This window comes from Cervus elaphus, chromosome 33 (genome assembly GCF_910594005.1).
Source record: "Cervus elaphus chromosome 33, mCerEla1.1, whole genome shotgun sequence".
NCBI lineage: Eukaryota > Metazoa > Chordata > Mammalia > Artiodactyla > Cervidae > Cervus > Cervus elaphus.
Genome location: NC_057847.1, coordinates 13,555,722 through 13,576,572, shown reverse-complemented (window position 1 = coordinate 13,576,572; position 20,851 = coordinate 13,555,722).

Below are 20,851 nucleotides of genomic sequence, written 5' to 3'. Positions count from 1 at the left end.
CAAGGGACCCTCAAGAGTCTTCTCCAACACCACAGTTCAAAAGCATCAACTTTTTGGCGCTCAGCTTTCTTCACAGTCCAGTTCTCACATCCATACATGACCACTGGAAAAACCATAGCCTTGGCTAGACGGACCTTTGTTGGCAATGTAATGTCTCTGCTTTTTTAATATGCGCTCTAGGTTGGTCATAACTTTCCTTCCAAGCAATAAGCATCTTTTAATTTCATGGCTGCAATCACCATCTGCAGTGATTTTGGAGCCTAAAGAAATAAAGTCTGACACTGTTTCTACTGTTTCCCAATCTATTTCCCATGAAGAGATGGGACCAGATGCCATGATCTTAGTTTTCTGAATGTTGAGCTTTAAGCCAACTTTTTCCACTCTCCTCTTTCACTTTCATCAAGAGGTTTTTTAGTTCCTCTTCACTTTCTGCCAGGGTGGTGTCATCTGCATATCTGAGGTTATTGATATTTCTTCCAGCAATCTTGATTCCAGCTTGTGCTTCTTCCAGCCCAGCATTCCTCATGATGTACCCTGCATACAAGTTAAACAAGCAGGGTGACAATATACATCCTTGATGTACTCCTTTTCCTATTTGGAACCAGTCTGTTGTTCCATGTTCAGTTCTAAGTGTTGCTTCCTGGCCTGCGTATAGGTTTCTCAAGAGGCAGGTCAGGTGGTCTGTTATTCCCTTCTCTTTCAGAATTTTCCACAGTTCATTGAGATCCACACAGTCAAAGGCTTTGGCATAGTCAATAAAGCAGAAATAGATGTTCTGGAACTCTCTTGCTTTTTCGATGATCCAGCGGATGTTGGCAATTTGATCTCTGGTTCCTCTGCTTTTTCTAAAACCACCTTGAACACCTGGAAGTTCATGGTTCATGTATTGCTGAAGCCTGGCTTGGAGAATTTTGAGCATTACTTTACTAGAGTGTGAGATGAGTGCAATTGTGTGGTGGTTTGAGCATTGTTTGGGATTGGAATGAAAACTGACCTAGTCCAGTCCTGTGGCCACTGCTGAGTTTTCCAAATTTGCTGGCATATTGAGTGCAGCATTTCACAGCATCATCTTTCAGGATTTGAAATAGCTCAACTGGAATTCCATCACCTCCACTAGCTTTGTTTGTAGTGATGCTTTCTAAGGCCCACTTGACTTCACTTTCCAGGATGTCTGGCTCTAGGTGAGTGATCATACCATCGTGATTATCTGGGTCGTGAAGATCTCTTTTGTACAGTTCTTCTGTATATTCTTGTCACCTCTTCTTAATATCTTCTGCTTCTGTTAGGCCCATACCATTTCTGTCCTTTATTGAACCCATCTTTGCATGGAATATTCCCTTGATATCTCTAATTTTCTTGAAGAGCTCTCTAGTCTTTCCTATTCTGTTGTTTTTCTCTATTTCTTTGCATTGATCGCTGAGGAAGGCTTTCTTATCTCTCCTTGCTATTCTTTGGAACTCTGCATTCAAATGGGTATATCTTTCCTTTTCTCCTTTGCTTTTCGCTTCTCTTCTTTTCACAGCTATATGTAAGGCATCCTCTGACAACTATTTTGCCTTTTTGAATTTCTTTTCCATGGGGATGGTCTTGATCCCTGTCTCCTGTACAATGTCACTAACTGCCATTCATAGTTCATCAGGCACTCTGTCTATTAGATCTAGTCCCTTAAATCTATTTCTCACTTCCACTTCCTGAGCTTGGGCGAGGTGTAGCTCCTCACGGCCATGCTTCTCTAAGCTTCAGTGACTCAAAGAATAAAGAGAAAGGTGAAATCAGTATTTTCATAGATCAAAGAATTTCTTACATACTCTCAACAGCATATTTTTTCCTTAAAGTGTTAATTTATTGATTTTGCTGTAGTTTTTGCCACTTTCTTCACCCCCAGTGTTCAACATTTTACAAATGCTCTTAGTTTTTCTGTCTCTCTATTCAACTTTCTTCTCTTTCTATTTCTCTAATTGAATACCTATACATATAAATACATGCATATATGTATATTCAGTAACACACATAAATATACAATATGTGCATTAAATAAAACTGAATTAGGGTAATATTATTTTGTAATCATACATCATGAACATTTTTGATGTCATTTTTCATAATATCATTTTAAATAGCTGCATAATATTCTCCAAAAATTATAATAATAATTGATCAGTACCTTCTAAATGAATATTTTCTGCACTTTTTATTATCATTTGTAACATTGCAAAGAAAATTGCATTTAAATCTTGTACAAAATTTTAGATATTTCTTAAGGAACACTTTTTCTAATTACTATACAAGTGGTTAAGATGAGCTGGTGCTAATGTTTATGATTCTTTTTTTTTTTAAAATTTTTTTATTTTTTATTAGTTGGAGGCTAATTACTTCACAACATTTCAGTGGGTTTTGTCATACATTGATATGAATCAGCCATAGATTTACACGTATTCCCCATCCCAATCCCCCCTCCCACCTCCCTCTCCACCCGATTCCTCTGGGTCTTCCCAGTGCACCAGGCCCGAGCACTTGTCTCATGCATCCCACCTGGGCTGGTGATCTGTTTCAACATAGATAGTATACATGCTGTTCTTTTGAAATATCCCACCCTCACATTCTCCCACAGAGTTCAAAAGTCTGTTCTGTATTTCTGTGTCTCTTTTTCTGTTTTGCATATAGGGTTATCGTTACCATCTTTCTAGATTCCATATATATGTGTTAGTATGCTGTAATGTTCTTTATCTTTCTGGCTTACTTCACTCTGTATAATGGGCTCCAGTTTCATCCATCTCATTAGGACTGATTCAAATGAATTCTTTTTAATGGCTGAGTAATATTCCATGGTATATATGTACCACAGCTTCCTTATCCATTCATCTGCTGATGGGCATCTAGGTTGCTTCCATGTCCTGGCTATTATAAACAGTGCTGTGATGAACATTGGGGTGCACGTGTCTCTTTCAGATCTGGTTTCCTCAGTGTGTATGCCCAGAAGTGGGATTGCTGGGTCATATGGCAGTTCTATTTCCAGTTTTTTAAGAAATCTCCACATTGTTTTCCATAGCGGCTGTCCTAGTTTGCATTCCCACCAACAGTGTAAGAGGGTTCCCTTTTCTCCACACCCTCTCCAGCATTTATTGCTTGTAGACTTTTGGATAGTAGCCATCCTGACTGGCGAGTAATGGTACCTCATTGTGGTTTTGATTTGCATTTCTCTGATAATGAGTGATGTTGAGCATCTTTTCATGTGTTTGTTAGCCATCTGTATGTCTTCTTTGGAGAAATGTCTGTTTAGTTCTCTGGCCCATTTTTTGATTGGGTCATTTATTTTTCTGGAATTGAGCTGCAGGAGTTGCTTGTATATTTTTGAGATTAATCCTTTGTCTGTTTCTTCATTTGCTATTATTTTCTCCCAATCTGAGGGCTGTCTTTTCACCTTACTTATAGTTTCCTTTGTAGTGCAAAAGCTTTTAAGTTTCATTAGGTCCCATTTGTTTAGTTTTGCTTTTATTTCCAATATTCTGGGAGGTGGGTCATAGAGGATCTTGCTGTGATTTATGTCAGAGAGTGTTTTGCCTATGTTCTCCTCTAGGAGTTTCATAGTTTCTAGTCTTACATTTAGATCTTTAATCCATTTTGAGTTTATTTTTGTGTATGGTGTTAGAAAGTGTTCTAGTTTCATTCTTTTACAAGTGGTTGACCAGTTTTCCCAGCACCACTTGTTAAAGAGGTTGTCTTTTTTCCATTGTATATCCTTGCCTCCTTTGTCAAAGATAAGGTGTCCATAAGTTCGTGGATTTATCTCTGGGCTTTCTATTCTGTTCCATTGATCTATATTTCTGTCTTTGTGCCAGTACCATACTGTCTTGATGACTGTGGCTTTGTAGTAGAGTCTGAAGTCAGGCAGGTTGATTCCTCCAGTTCCATTCTTCTTTCTCAAGATTACTTTGGCTATTCGAGGTTTTTTGTATTTCCATACAAATTGTGAAATTCTTTGGTCTAGTTCTGTGAAAAATACCGGTGGTAGCTTGCTAGGGATTGCATTGAATCTATAGATTGCTTTGGGTAGAATAGCCATTTTGACAATATTGATTCTTCCAATCCATGAACACGGTATGTTTCTCCATCTGTTTGTGTCCTCTTTGATTTCTTTCATCAGTGTTTTATAGTTTTCTATGTATAGGTCTTTTGTTTCTTTAGGTAGATATACTCCTAAGTATTTTATTCTTTTTGTTGCAATGGTGAATGGTATTGTTTCCTTAATTTCTCTTTCTGTTTTTTCATTGTTAGTATATAGGAATGCAAGGGATTTCTGTGTGTTAATTTTATATCCTGCAACTTTACTATATTCATTGATTAGCTCTAGTAATTTTCTGGTAGAGTCTTTAGGGTTTTCTATGTAGAGGATCATGTCATCTGCAAACAGTGAGAGTTTCACTTCTTCTTTTCCTATCTGGATTCCTTTTACTTCTTTTTCTGCTCTGATTGCTGTGGCCAAAACTTCCAACACTATGTTGAATAGTAGTGGTGAGAGTGGGCACCCTTGTCTTGTTCCTGATTTCAGGGGAAATGCTTTCAATTTTTCACCATTGAGGGTGATGCTTGCTGTGGGTTTGTCATATATAGCTTTTATTATGTTGAGGTATGTTCCTTCCATTCCTGCTTTCTGGAGAGTTTTAATCATAAATGAGTGTTGAATTTTGTCAAAGGCTTTCTCTGCATCTATTGAGATAATCATATGGTTTTTATCTTTCAATTTGTTAATATGGTGTATTACATTGATTGATTTGCGTATATTAAAGAATCCTTGCATTCCTGGTCATGGTGTATGATTTTTTTAATATGTTGTTGGATTCTGTTTGCTAGAATTTTTTTAAGGATTTTTGCATCAATGTTCATCAGTGATATTGGCCTGTAGTTTTCTTCTTTTGTGGCATCTTTGTCTGGTTTTGGAATTAGGGTGATGGTGGCCTCATAGAATGAGTTTGGAAGCTTACCTTCATCTGCAATTTTCTGGAAGAGTTTGAGTAAGACAGGTGTTAGCTCTTCTCTAAATTTTTGGTAGAATTCAGCTGTGAAGCCATCTGGTCCTGGGCTTTTGTTTGCTGGAAGATTTTTGATTACAGTTTCGATTTCCTTGCTTGTGATGGGTCTGTTAAGATCTTCTATTTCTTCCTGGTTCAGTTTTGGAAAGTTATACTTTTCTAAGAATTTGTCCATTTCATCCAAGTTGTCCATTTTATTGGCATAGAGCTGCTGGTAGTAGTCTCTTATGATCCTTTGTATTTCACTGTTGTCTGTTGTGATCTCTCCATTTTCATTTCTAATTTTGTTAATTTGGTTCTTCTCTCTTTGTTTCTTAATGAGTCTTGCTAATGGTTTGTCAATTTTGTTTATTTTTTCAAAAAACCAGCTTTTAGCTTTGTTGATTTTTGCTATGGTCTCTTTAGTTTCTTTTGCATTTATTTCTGCCCTGATTTTTAAGATTTCTTTCCTTCTGCTAACCCTGGGGTTCTTCATTTCTTCCTTCTCTAATTGCTTTAGGTGTAGAGTTAGGTTATTTATTTGTTTTTTTTTCTTGTTTCTTGATGTAAGCCTGTAATGCTATGAACCTTCCCCTTAGCACTGCTTTTACAGTGTCCCATAGGTTTTGGGTTGTTGTGTTTTCATTTTCATTCATTTCTATACATATTTTGATTTCTTTTTTGATTTCTTCTATGATTTGTTGGTTATTCAGAAGCGTGTTATTTAGCCTCCATATGTTTGAATTTTTAACAATTTTTTTCCTGTAATTGAGATCTAATCTTACTGCACTGTGGTCAGAAAAGATGACTGGAATGATTTCAATTTTTTTGAATTTTCCAAGACCAGATTTATGGCCCAGGATGTGATCTATTCTGGAGAAGGTTCTGCGTGCACTTGAGAAAAAGGTGAAGTTGATTGTTTAGGGGTGAAATGTCCTATAGATATCAATTAGGTCTAGCTGGTCCATTGTGTCATTTAAGGTTTGTGTTTCCTTGTTAATTTTCTGTTTAGTTGATCTATCCATAGTTGTGAGTGGGGTATTAAAGTATCCCACTATTATTGTGTTACTATTAATTTCCTCTTTCATACTCGTTAGTGTTTGCCGTACATATTGCAGTGCTCCTATGTTGGGTGCATATATATTTATAATTGTTATATCTTCTTCTTGGATTGATCCTTTGATCATTATGTAGTGTCCTTCTTTGTCTCTTTTCACATCCTTTATTTGAAAGTCTATTTTATCTGATATGAGTATTGCGACTCCTGCTTTCTTTTGGTCTCCGTTTGCATGAAATATTTTTTTCCAGCCCTTCACTTTTAGTCTGTATGTGTCTCTTGTTTTGAGGTGGGTCTCTTGTAGACAGCATATATGGGGGTCTTGTTTTTGTATCCATTCAGCCAATCTTTGTCTTTTGGTTGGGGCATTCAACCCATTTACATTTAGGGTAATTGTTGATAGGTGTGGTCCCATTGCCATTTACGTTGTTGTTTTGGGTTCACGTTTATACAACCTTTCTACATTTCCTGTCTAGAGAAGATCCTTTAGCATTTGTTGAAGAGCTGGTTTGGTGGTGCTGAATTCTCTCAGCTTTTACTTGTCTGTAAAGCTTTTGAATTCTCCTTCATATCTGAATGAGATCCTTGCTGGATACAGTAATCTAGGTTGTAGGTTATTCTCTTTCATTACTTTCAGTACGTCCTGCCATTCCCTTCTGGCCTGGAGGGTTTCTATTGATAGATCAGCTGTTATCCTTATGGGAATCCCTTTGTGTGTTATTTGTTGTTTTTCCCTTGCTGCTTTTAATATTTGTTCTTTGTGTTTGATCTTTGTTAATTTGATTAATATGTGTCTTGGGGTGTTTCGCCTTGGGTTTATCCTGTTTGGGACTCTCTGGGTTTCTTGGACTTGGGTGGCAATTTCCTTCCCCATTTTAGGGAAGTTTTCAGCTATTATCTCCTCGAGTATTTTCTCATGGCCTTTCTTTTTGTCTTCTTCTTCTGGAACTCCTATGATTCGAATATTGGGGCGTTTCACATTGTCCCAGAAGTCCCTGAGGTTGTCCTCATTTCTTTTGATCCTTTTTTCTTTTTTCCTCTCTGCTTCATTTATTTCCACCATTTTATCTTCTACCTCACTTATCCTATCTTCTGCCTCTGTTATTCTACTCTTGGTTCCCTCCAAAGTGTTTTTGATCTCATTCATTGCATTATTCATTTTTAACTGACTCTTTTTTATTTCTTCTAGGTCTTTATTAAACATTTCTTGTATCTTTTCAATTTTTGTCTCCAGGCTATTTATCTGTAACTCCATTTTGTTTTCAAGATTTTGGATCATTTTTATTATCATTATTCTAAATTCTTTTTCAGGTAGATTCTCTATCTCCTCCGCTTTTGTTTGACTTGGTGGGCATTTTTCATGTTCCTTTACCTGTTGGGTATTTCTTTGCCTTTTCATCTTGTTTAGATTGCTGTGTCTGGACTGGGCTTTCTGTGTTCTGGAGGTCTGTGGTTCCTTTTTATTGTGGAGGATTTACCCAGTGGGTGGGGTTAGACGATTGGCTTGTCAAGGTTTCCCGGTTAGGGAAGCTTGCGTCAGTGTTCTGGTGCATGGAACTTGATTTCTTCTCTTTGGAGAGCAATGGAGTGCCCAGTAATGAGTTTTGAGATGGGTCTATGTGTTAGGTGTGACCTTGGGCAGCCTGTATGTTGATGTTCAGGGCTATGTTCCTGCGTTGCTGGAGAATTTGCGTGGTATGTCTTGCTCTAAAACTCATTGGCTCTTGGGTGGTGGTTGGTTTCAGTGTAGGTATGGAGGCTTTTGGATGGTCACTTATTACTTAAAGTTCCATGTAGTCAGGAGTTTTCTGGTGTTCTCAGGTTTTGGGCTTAAGTCTCCTGCCTCTGGATTTCAGTTTTATTCTTCCTGTAGTCTCAGGACTTCTCCAACTATACAGCACTGATAAGAAAACTTCTAGGTTAATGGCGAAAAGATTCTCCCCTGTTACGGACACCCAGAGAGGTTCACAGAGTTACATGAAGAAGAGGAGAGGGAGGAGGGAGATAGAGATGAGCAGGAGGAGAAAAAAGGGGGACTCAAGAGGAGAGAGACAGATCTACGCAGCTGTCTGTTCCCAGAGTGTTCTCCGTAGCCCAGTAACCTACAAAGATTCACAGAATTGGATTGGGAAGAGAAGGGGAAAGGAGGAAATAGGTGTTCTGAGGGAGAAAACAGACAGTTAAGATTGGGAGAGAATAATCTTCAGTTCAAAAATAGGGCTTCTCCTTTTTTTTTTTTTGTAAGGTTATAGTGTATTGAAAATGAAAATTAAGGAGTAGTAGAGGAGTACTAGAGGACTTTAAAAGAAATAAGAGAAAAAGAAAAATAGAAAATAGAAGAGAAAAAGGAGAGAAAAAAAAGAAGAAAAAAGAAAAAAAAAGAAAAAGAAAAAAAAAAAGAAAAAAAAATTTTTTTTCTTTTCCCCTAATTAAAAAAATCGTAAAAATCTATGGAAATGAAAGTTAAGGAGTAACGGGGGAGTAATAGGGGATTTAAAAGGAAAATAAAAGAGAAAAAATTAAAAAAGAAAAAAAAAAGAGAAAAAAGTAAAATTATATCTAGGAGTTTCTCTGGAGCTGTTGCGGTCAGTGTGGGTTCGGCTCAGTTTCAGATAGCTCCTCGTTTCAGCTTACACTTCTCGATATCTACAGGCCCCTTCCGGTGTAGTCGGTGTTTTCTAGAGGGATTTTAATCTGTTGCACCAGTCTCTTCTGAAGCGGTTCCCTTTGTTTATTTGGCTTCTGTTTGCAGGTCTCTTCAGAGCCTCATTTCCGCCCTGACACAGGCGGGCGGAAGTGGACTCTTATTCAGGTAGCTAGTTCCGTCGCTCTGCGGGTCGCTCTGCGGGGAGGGGCTGGCGCCGCGGGGACGGGCTGGCGCTGCCGGGAGGGGCTGACACTTCCATATGGAAGCGCGCCCCTCGCTGCGCGAGGCTCCAGCCCCCGGGTGTTCCACAAAAGCGCCGAGCGAAAAGCTGCGCCTGCTCTCTGTGCCTTCCCCGTCAGAGCGGTCCAGGCAGCCAGGGGCTTGGTGGGCGCACTCTCCCCAGGTGTGGCGCGCCCACTCCCTTCCACGGACCCAGTTTCAGTTTCCTCTGGCGCCAGTCGGGTGCGTGCGCCTTCTGCCCTCCGCGTCCCCAGCCCCAGTCCCCGCCCGCGCCGGTCGGGTGCCTGCGCCCTGTGTCTCGCCGCGACCTTCCCCTCCCCCTTGCCTCCTGCCTCCCGCGGGGCTGGGCCGGTCTGCAGCCTGCGAGCTCTTCTCTGGATTTTCTCGGTCTCTTTGTTCTGCGAACGGCCGGCAGTGTGTTCGGGCCGGTTAATTTACTCTCTCTCTTTTGGTCTCCCACAGTTCAAGTTGGCAACTCACAGAAGCTCCCTCCAATTGTCCTCAGGGCACACAGGCCCGGACCCTACCCCAAGCAATGCCACCTAAGACTCCCTTCCTGGGATGGACCTCCGTCCTTAGCTCTTTTGTCTCACTTTTTATCTTTTATATTTTGTCCTACCTCCTTTTGAAGACAATGGGCTGCTTTTCTGGGCGCCTGATGATCTCAGCTAGCGATCAGAAGTTGTTTTGCGAAGTTTGCTCTGCATTCAGCTACTCCTTTGATGAATTTGTAGGTGAGAATGTGGTCTCCCTGTCCTACTCCTCCCCCTCTATGATTCTTAATAAGGAAATATATGCAATAAAAAGTTAAACACTTCAGTACACTAATGTGTGTTAGTTAAGAAGGGAAACTAAGAAAATGAAACCAACTTCTGTTTGGGGTTGGTTCATGTTACAACTGTGTATGATAACTCTTAATGCTAAGTAAGGAATGATATAATTTCTTTCATTGCTATTGAACATATAATACTGTATTTAAGATATATAAAATGGAATAATTCCTACAGTGTTGTGCAAGTGTAACCCTTGATTACGTAGACATTGTTAGATGATTTTACTCTGTATATAAATAAACTTAGTTGTGTGCTTTTAAAATAATTTTTTGAAAATTTAAAATTATAAATATATACTTAGTGTTGAAAGTCAAGTACAAATTGTATTACTTTGGGGTAGCTTTCTTCCTGTAGATTCAGCTTTATTTTTTTCTTGTCATTTCTCCTTATCCATGTGATATTCAGCTTTTAAAATCTTGCTGAATTTCTTATTTGCTGTTACTTGCCTTGTTCTCTTTGTCTTTATAAGTTGATGATGCAAAAAAAAAAAAAATCCTTTATGTCTCTTTAATGGGATTTTTGGAAGGAGAAGACATGTTCTCTCATTTTAAAAATTATTGTTTCTCTTTTCTCCATTTCTTTTACTTCTTCCAGAAAAGAGTAACTGTAAGATTTAGCTTCCAACACTCTTTTTCAGTTTCTTTGCTTACTTGCTGGTTTTGTGGGCTGTTTCCGTGTTTACATCATGGAATCTGCATACATCAGTATGGTAGTTTTACACTGTATTTATCCTATTTCCTATTTATCTGTTTACTTATAGAACTCAGAAATCATAATTTTGGTTCTAGAAAGTCATTTTCTCCCATAAGGTAATTAATTTCCTTAAGACTTCGCAGTACTTATTTATTTAAAGTCCTATTTTCTTCCTTCCTTTCGCTTCCTTCCTTCCTTTCTTTCTCCCCTTGCCACCCGACTCCTGTCTTCTAATATGTGTAATAGGAGCCACCTGTTGAAGGAAGAGGCTGCTGCTTAGGATCTTAAACAGAAAGCTGATTTTATTCCTTGCTAATCATGAGGGATCTGTGCTTGTAGGATACAGTCTGTCTGAACAAAGCATAGAGGCATGTGCGCTGGTGTGAAGCTGTTATTAATCACTTGGATCAATGGTTGCTTGTTCTATGACCAAAGGACTGTCCGTCTTTCCCCAGGAGAACAGAAACCATTCATTCTCACTTTTGTCAGCATGTATTTCTTCCATACCCATATAGGCCATGTTGGTGGACTAGCAGGTAGTGAAAAATAGAGTAGGCTGGCAAGCCAAGGCACATCTGTGGAGGCAAGGGCCAGATCATCTTAGTTCTTAATTTTTATGGTGTATGTGATGGGAAGCAATCCTTTCTTCAACTTTTCAACTGTTCCTGACTCAATAATGTCATTTAAAAACTATAGCTACAGTGATTTTCTTATGTATTTTCATATCGTGAAACTTTTCCCCAAATAGTTAAATGCTTTTCCAAAACACGTTTATAAATCATTGTAGATTTTAAAAAATATATTTATTTGAATGTTGCTTTGTAACCATGGGTCTGAGAAGAATTGTACCAGTATATCAGCATTATTTATTAATAACATTGAAACTGGTGGTTTGTTTCTGGTCTTAGTGAGATCACTATAAGTGTCTGCTATTATGCCTGGTTGTATTGCAAGTATGTACTTACATGGTCAGCAGAATATATGGAACCTGGAATGAGTCACCCACTGTGCTCCCTAGTTTGAGAGTGTTCCACATATATTACTGGTGTTACCGGATGTGAGAGTAAAAAGACATCTGCTGTGGACTTTCAGAGGAAGAACAGCTGGAGCCCCTGCCTGGATACCCTATTCTGAGGTAGCCTTTGGCTGTGGTGCATATCCTTGCTTTATGCTGCTGTGATATTGTGTTCTTTCTTGTAGATTTGAAAGCATTGCCATTTGGTGTCCTGTGAGTCTTCTTTAGCAATCAGCTCTTCTTTAACTGCCCCAGTACACTTGAAGGTCAGGTAATGTTCTACCCCAAATACGCTTATGCTCAAGAAAGGCTTTAACAAAGAATTTATAGGGTTCAGCAGAAGAATAATCTCACAAGTTCATGTCAACTTAATAAAAAAAAATCACCTCTATCTGTAAAGGGTGGGTACAAAATCTTTTCAGGGAAAGAACCAAATAAACTTATTTATTGCTGATATTTTTACCCTTACGCTGAGACATTTTTGGAGAAAGAAATGGCAACCCACTCCAGTATTCTTGCCTAGAGAGTCCTATAGATGGCGGAGCCTGGTGGGCTGCCGTCTATGGGGTTGCACAGAGTCGGACATGACTAAAGTGACTTAGCAGCAGCAGCAGAGGCATTTGGTATCTCAAAATGTCCAAAGATATGGTGTTAAAATTTATATTTCAATTAAGCTTTGGATGTATATGGTGGTCATGGAGATGCGCCCTTAAGATCTCCTGTGTGAAAAACTTCCATGGGAGCATAATTGACTGACATTTTGAGCTACCACTCCTGTGAATCTGAGACCAAGCTATCCCCAGACTGCTTCAAGGCAATAACTGAGCATGGCAGGGTATTAGTGACAGCCCATTTCTGCCTGAAACAGGATTCCTGTAATATCCATAGGATATAGCAACATTTGATCAAATTTGGGCCGTGATACAAATCTTAATAGAATGGGTAAATTAGTAATAATGAAGCACAATTTGTTGACCTCATTACAGAAACATTAAAATTAATACTAGACTTAGAGAAAGTCCAGAAAATAGATTAAAAAAAAAAACATTCCACCAAAGTGGCAAAAATACCTAAAGCTTAAAAATTAAGAAAAATCATGTATTATTATCAACTAAATTAAGCTAGTTAGAAAGATTGAAGTTTGTCTCTCCCCCCAAATCATAGCATCATAATTGCATCATAAACAAGAAAAAATGAAAATGAATCATTCAGTTGAAGAGTATTTTAAAAGACAAATAAATAAGGAGAACAGAGAGAACCATTAAAGATAGATGGAGAAATTAGAAGGAAAAAAGACAAATAATAAATATAATCAAGAGCTGTTTATTTGAAAAACAGAAAAAATAGATGGATGTATTGTTAGTTAACCTAACAAAAGCAATTTAAAAAGAGATTCAGTAGGTAGAAATAGTGACTCAATATGAGTGTTTCTCATGTTTCTTCTACCCTGAATGTTAATCTATCTGCTCCTTCAGAACATCTGGAGATGGCTAGTAGCTGGACTGCAGGTGAGCTTTCTGCCATGAGAGAGGTCTGAAAGGCAGAGCCAGCCTAAGGCTTGGGCTAAGACCAGCATGGATCCCAAAGCAAAGCTTGTTCAGTTCAGTTCAGTCGCTCAGTCGTGTCCGACTCTTTGCAACACCATGAATTGCAGCACCCCAGGCCTCCCTGTCCATCACAAACTCCCTGAGTTTACTCAAACTCATGCCCATTGAGTCGGTGATGTCATCCAGCCATCTCATCCTCTGTCGTCCCCTTCTCCTCCTGCCCCCAATCCCTCCCAGCATCAGGGCCTTTTCCAAGGAGTCAACTCTTCACATGAGGTGGCCAAAGTATTGGAGTTTCAGCTTCAGCATCAATCCTTCCAATGAACACCCAGGACTGATCTCCTTTAGGACGGACTGGTTGGATCTCCTTGCAGTCCACGGGATTCTCAAGAGTTTTCTCCAACACAATAGTTCAAAAGCATAAATTCTTCGGCACTCAGCTTTCTTCACAGTTCAACTCTCACATCCATACATGACCACTGGAAAAACCATAGCATTGACCAGACGGACCTTTGTTGGCAAAGTAATGTCTCTGCTTTTTAATATGCTATCTAGGTTGGTCATAACTTTCCTTCCAAGGAGTAAGCGTCTTTTAATTTCATGGCTGCAATCACCATCTGCAGTGATTTTGGAGCCTAAAGAAATAAAGTCTGACACTGTTTCTACTGTTTCCCCATCTATTTCCCATGAAGACATGGGACTAGATGCCATGATCTTAGTTTTCTGAATATTGAGCTTTAAGCCAGCTTTTTCACTCTGCTCTTTCAGTTTCATCACGAGACTTTTTAGTTCCTCTTCACTTTCTGCCATAAGGGTGGTGTTATCTGCATATCTGAGGTTATTGATATTTCTCCCGGCAATCTTCATTCCAGCTTGTGCTTCTCCCAGCCCAGCATTTCTCATGATGTACTCTGCATATAAGTTAAACAAGCAGGGTGACAGTATACATCCTTGATGTACTCCTTTTCCTATTTGGAACCAGTCTGTTGTTCCATGTTCAGTTCTAACTGTTGCTTCCTGACCTGCATACACGTTTCTCAAGAGGCAGGTCTGGTGGTCTGGTATGCCCATCTCTTTCAGATTAGATCTAATTTTGAATTCAGTAAATGGCATATACATGTACATACATACAATGTAATACTGTTCAGTCATAAAAAAATAAAATCTTGCCATTTTTAACAACATGGATGGAACTCCAAGGCTTTAGGTCAAGTGAAATAAATTGGACAGAGAAAAACAAATGTTGTATGATATTGCTTATACATGGAATTTCTGTTGGGGTCTTGGACCCAATTTCAATGTGTGTGTGTGTGTGTGTGTGTGTGTGTGTGTGTGATTTCCCACACTACCAACAAGGAATTCTTAGATACCTGTAGGGTGTCTGAGACTTCAACTGGATTCTGGAGGTGGCATTAGGTCCCGCGGGTTAAGGGCTCACTTCTTCAAGACTACTCCACCCTCCCCCATGCAAAGCCACCTCAATCACATAACAAAAGACATCTTTGTTGCTCTCATCACTAAGGAAATGCCAAGGGTTTTAAGAGCTTGATGCCAGAAACAAGGTTAAAGACCAAATAGCAAATATGTATTTCTTATTATAAATAACAATATTATAGAATCTTAAAAAAACAAACTTAGAGAAAAAGTGATCAGATTTGTGATTGCCAGAGGCAGGAGGTGACGGGTGGGGAACATAGTTCATGAAAGTGGTCAAAAGATGCAAACTCACAGGTATAAGATAAGTACTGAGGATGTACGACAGGACGACAGTAGCTAACACTGCTGGATAATATATTTGAAAGTTGCTTAGAGAATAAATTCTAAAAGTCCACATCACAAAGAAATTTTTTTGGTGTATAACTATATGAAGTGATGCATGTCAACTTACTGTGGCAATCATTTTGCAATATATATATGTTGAGTAATTGTACTTAATGCCTTAAACTTATATAGTATTGTATGTCAATGATATCTCAATAAAACTGGAAAAAAAAGAATTTGAGACTATAAAAATATTCAGATTGTGCATCATCCATATAAATCATGTGAAGCAACCTGCCAAGAAAATAATTTTAATTAAAAAACAAATGAATCAAAACATCTTCCTATCATGGTTGAAGGGGATGAGTAGATGAAACAACTGTTAGATAATGAACTTAAAAGTATATATATGCATAAAGTTACACTAAATGTTATGTATTGTGAGTGAATAATACAAGGTCAGGGCTTACCTGGTAGCTCAGAAGGTAAAGAATCTGCCTGCAATGCAGGAGACCTGGGTTCAATCCCTGGATTGGGAAGATCCCCTGGAAAAGGAATGGCAACCCACTCCAGTATTCTTGCCTGGAGAATTCCATGGACAGAGGAGACTGTTTGGCTACTGTCCATGGGGTTGCAAAGAGTCAGACATAACACACACAATATACAGTCAAATAAAGACCCTTAAAATGGAGGGGACAGTTGCAAGGAATACTATACTATTACAGAAAAAATAGTAATGAAAAGGTTTAAAAAAGGTTTTCTAAGAGTTTCATCTCATTGAAGTGTAGCAAATAGGAAGTTGAGTTATAGAGAAAAAAAGAGTTTGTTAGTGGAGAAAATAGGTGTTTTTTTTTCACTTTCAAGTAGTAGTACAAAAATATGCTTCTAATTTTGTTGCTAGGAGAAAGAAATGAGAGGAACTGATAAAAGTATAGTAATCTGTTTAAATGGTATTTAAAAAGAACAAAACAAAATGAAGTAAGTAGATAAGTAACAAAATGAAATAATTAGATAAATCAGCAAAATTAAGGAAAAGGAAAACACAAACACATTAAAAAACAGAAAATGAAGTTTGATGGAAGGAATAAAATACACTAGTCATTACACTATATATGAATGAATTGAGTTCACTCACTGGAAGATAGATTGGCTCAAAAAACAAAACTGACATATGACATTTCAAAGAAAAAAATAAGTGGTAAGGGGAAGGGCAAAGAGATGATAGGCATATATAGGACAAGTAAATTAAGAATGACTTGATGGATATAAGAAAGGGTATAATTAATTTATAACAGCAAAAATAAGGGTAAAGATGGGCATTATATCATAATGAAAGATGTAGTTTATGATAAATGTAATAGTAAAGCTAGAAAACCCCTAAATAGTAGCTAAAGATAAAAATCAATATATTTACAGATATGATGATAAGTTTAGAAAACATAATTATATTAGAAGAATTTTATTTCAGTCTTTTTGAGAATTAGACGTGACTACTAGACAAAAATAAGAAAGGAAATTAATTAAATTGTCTTTAAAACTTGACTTAGTGATTATATAAGATCCCATATATATATATATATATATTACATATATATCCCACATATATTATATATAATATATAATTTAATTATACAATTATATAATATATATATATCCCTAGATATTATGACATTTTTCATTATTCTGTAAATTGGTTAAAATTAATCATATATTGTCTACAAAGTGCATTTGAAAGTATGGAAAGTTTTACTAAGCAAGTTTCTGATTATATTCACATAAAGTTAGAAATAAATAAAGCATCATTGAAATATTAACTACCTGAAAATTAATAATTACTTTTTAAAATAATCCTTTGATAAAAAAGGAAATTAACTGAGAATTTATAAATGAGCTAGCAAACAAGAAAGAGAAAAAACTGCTTCCTATTGAAGCCTAGCAAAGAAACTCACTTTTATTAGAAACACACACACACATGTACACATCCAAAGGACAATAGAAGGAAGCTGTCAATGAAGGTAAAAGTAGAAGTTAATGAAATAAAAGACAAGTATAATAAAATAGAAAGAATAAATCAATTCAGAAATTTGTACTTGGAGGACATTAATATAGTAGACAAATCTCTTGGAAATTTGAAAAGAAAGAGACAAGAGGTACATAGCCACAGTTATTAAAGGGATCTTAAGGTGGTAAAATATATAAATCTGTGGGAACTAATTTAAAAAGCATGAAATTAATTGTTTACTAGCAAGATATAAACTAACAAAAGAATAAAGTGAAAATCTTGAATAAATCAATTAATGCTGACAAGATTCAAAGATTGTTTAATTTACCACTGGAAATGGTATAAGGCCCAGATGGTTCTATTAACTGCCAGGAAATACAGAATTTCAACATTGTTTAAACTATTTATAACCCCAGAAAGATCTGGAACTTAATTTATTTATAATGTCAACATATTTTCAAACACTACTATGTTACGTGTGTGAATTGTAGTACACACACAAAAAAAGAAAAACTACTGATTAAGTGCCATTTTGAGTACAGAGGCAGAAAGTTTCAATAAGGTATTTATAAATAGATCCAGCAGTGTGAGATGAGTGCAATTGTGTGGTAGTTTGAGCATTCTCTGGCATTACCTTTCTTTGGGATTGGAATGAAAACTGACCTTTCCCAGTTCTGTGGCCACTACTGAGTTTTCCAGATTTTCTGGCATATTGAGTGCAGCACTTTCATAGCATCATCTTTTAGGATTTGAAATAGCTCAACTGGAATTCCATCTCCTCCACTCGCTTTGTTGGTAATGATGCTATGCTAGCAAAGTAATGTTCAAAATTCTCTAAGCTAGTCTTCAACAGTATGTGAACTGAGAAATTCCATATGCTCAAGCTGGATTTAGAAGAGGTAGAGGAACCAGAGATCAAATTGCCAACATTTGCTGGATCATAGAAAAAGCAAGAGTTCCAGAAAAAACATCTACTTCTGTTTCATTGACTATGCTAAAGCCTTTGACTATGTGGATCAAAACAAACTGTGAAAAATTCTTAAATAGATGGAAATACCAGACCAAGTTACCCGCCTCCTGAGAAATCTGTATACAGGTCAGGAAGCAACAGTTAGAACCGGATATGGAACAATGGACTGGTTCCAAATTGGGAAAGGAGTACATCAAGGATGTATATTATCACCCTGCTTATTTTACTTATATACAGAGTACATCATGCGAAATGCCGGGCTGGATGAAGCACAAGCTGGAATCAAGATTGCAGGGAGAAATGTCAATAACCTCAGATATGCAGATGACACCACCCTTATGGCAGAAATCGAAGAAGAACTAAAGAGCCTCTTGATGAAGGTGAAAGAGGAGAGTGAAAAGGCTGGCTTAAAATTCAACATTCAAAAACCAAAATCATAGCATCCGGTCCCGCCACTTCCTGGGAAATAGGTGGGGAAACAATGGAAACAGTGAAAGATTTTATTTTTGGGGGCCCCAAAATTACTGCAGATGGTGACTGCAGCCATGAAACTAAGGGATGCTCGCTCCTTGGAAGAAAAGCTATGACCAACCTAGACAGCATATTAAAAAGCAGAGCCATTACTTTGCCAACAAATGTCCATATAGTCAAAGCTATGGTTTTTCCAGTTGCCATGTATGGATGTGAGAGTTGGACTATAAAGAAAGCTGAGCACTGAAGAATTGATGCTTTTGAACTGTGGTGTTTGTGAAGACTCTTGAGAGTTCCTAGGACTGCAAGGAGATCAAACCAGTCCATCCTAAAGGAGATCAGTCCTGAATATTCATTGGAAGGACTGATGCTGAAGCTGAAGCTCCAATACTTTGGCCACCTGGTGTGAAGAACTGAATCATTAGTAAAGACCCTGGTGCTGGGAAAGATTGAAGGCAGGAGGAGAAGGAAACGACAGAGGATGAGGTGGTTGGATGACATCACTGACTCGATGGACATGAGTTTGAACCCGTTCTGGGAGCTGCTGATAGACAGGGAGGCCTGATGTGCTGCAGTCCATGGGGTCACAAAGAGTAGGATATAACTGAGCCATTGAACTGAACCAAACTAGAACTGTACCTGCAAATGTATAATCAATAGTTATTGAGGCCAGTAAGGACATTTCAATACGAGGAAATTGTCAAGGAGAATAAGACGGGTAGTGGGAAAAAACTAGAAGCAAAGTTAGTTTCCACTGAATAAGGAATGTTTTAAAATTAAAGTTGTTACTAACTGAAAAAAAAATAAAATTGTTACTAATTTTCGTATATGGCGTTAATTAATTAATTAACTAATTAATCGTATATGGCGATTTAAAAAACTGAGTTAAACAGCTAAATATTTATGTATAATCATATGGATGTGGTGAACATTACAGATACACATGAGAGCGTTAATTTGGGTCCTTGCCCTTGTGAAGGACCATGTGAAGGCCATGTGAAAGGGGAGTGGGGAAAGGCTGCCGTGGGTGAAAGAGTGTAGGAGGGACAGGGAGAAATGGCAAGTAAAATGAAAATGAAGAGATGGTACTCCAAAGCTTCACATGAAGTATATTATTTCAGTTATTCATGTAAAATTATATACATAAAATAAAAATAATTGTTGTTGTTCAATTGCTAAGTTGTGTCTGCCTCTTTGTGACCCCATGGACTATGGCACTCCAGGCTCCTCTATTCTCCACTATCTCCCAGAGTTCGCTCAAGATCATGTACAGTGAGTCAGTAATGTTACCTAACTATCTCATCCTCTGCCACCGTCTTCTTTTCCTTTCAATCTTTCTCAATATCAGGGTCTTTTCCAATGAGTCAGCTCTTTGCATCAGGTGGCCAAAGTATTAGAGCTTCAGCTTTAGCAATAGTCCTTCCAATGAATATTCAGGATTGATTTCCTTTAGGACTGACTGGTCTGATCTCCTTGCAGTCTAAGGGTTTCTCAAGAGTCTTCTCCAGCACCACAATTTGAAAACAAAAATAAAAATAAGCTATCTCATTAAAAATAAATCACAATAGAAATGAAAAAAAGTGAAAGGAAAAATGCCTCTGAAAGACAATGGTTATATAGTTATAGATATTGAAGAAATGAAAAGAATTATAATAAAGTTGAGAAGTCTTCCAGTCAGGAGACAGAACCACTGTTATTCTAACAGAGAACATTTAATATAAAGAACTGTAAATCAGACATTGGAGTCTTGGAATCAAAAACAGGTCGTCGAAGTATCATAGAGGTATTAAACACAGGAAGCAGTTACTACCCTGAGGGTGAAGGGACAAAGGGAAAATCTGATGTTGGTAAAATGTAGAAGCTTGAAGAAGAAAAACCCATCATGGAAGGCCTAGAAGTCTGAGCTGGGGTGCTAGTAGACAAGTGTTGGTACGTCTCAAGGTGTACACCAAGACTGGTTCGACTGGTTCGGGAGATTTGGGAAAATGCAAACTGGAACCAACTGTTATTGCTATGGCTTAAACACACACACACACACACACACACACACACGCACACACACACACACACAAACCCTACTGCTATAGTGGTACTGATAGGAACAGGAAGAAAAATAGGGACATTTTTCCATTGTCTCCTCCAGCTTTCTATTTTCCCTTCAGGAAACTCTCCTTGCTAGCACAGCCTTACATGGAGCTGGCTGGCACAGGGGAAGTGGGTTTGACATATCCCATTTCATTCTGCAAAGAATAGAACAGTAGGTTTCAAGCTGTTGGACACCAGGAGATTTATGTCAATACATATGAAAATTGAGATGGAAGACATGCTTTTTTTTTGAAAAGTATAAATTGCAAAAGGACCTCAGAAGTGGAATAAGAGTAACAAGGTTAACTGCCATTAAGAAATTGAGTAAGTGCTTAGAGACTAATAGTTTGACACAAAACACACACACACACAACAACAACAACAACAAAACAAACAAAAAAACACAGCTAACAGTTTGACACACACACACAAACATAGCTCAGACGGCAAAGCATCCGCCTGCGATGCAGGAGACCCAGGTTCAATCCCTGGGTGGGGAAGATCCTCTGGAGAAGGAAATG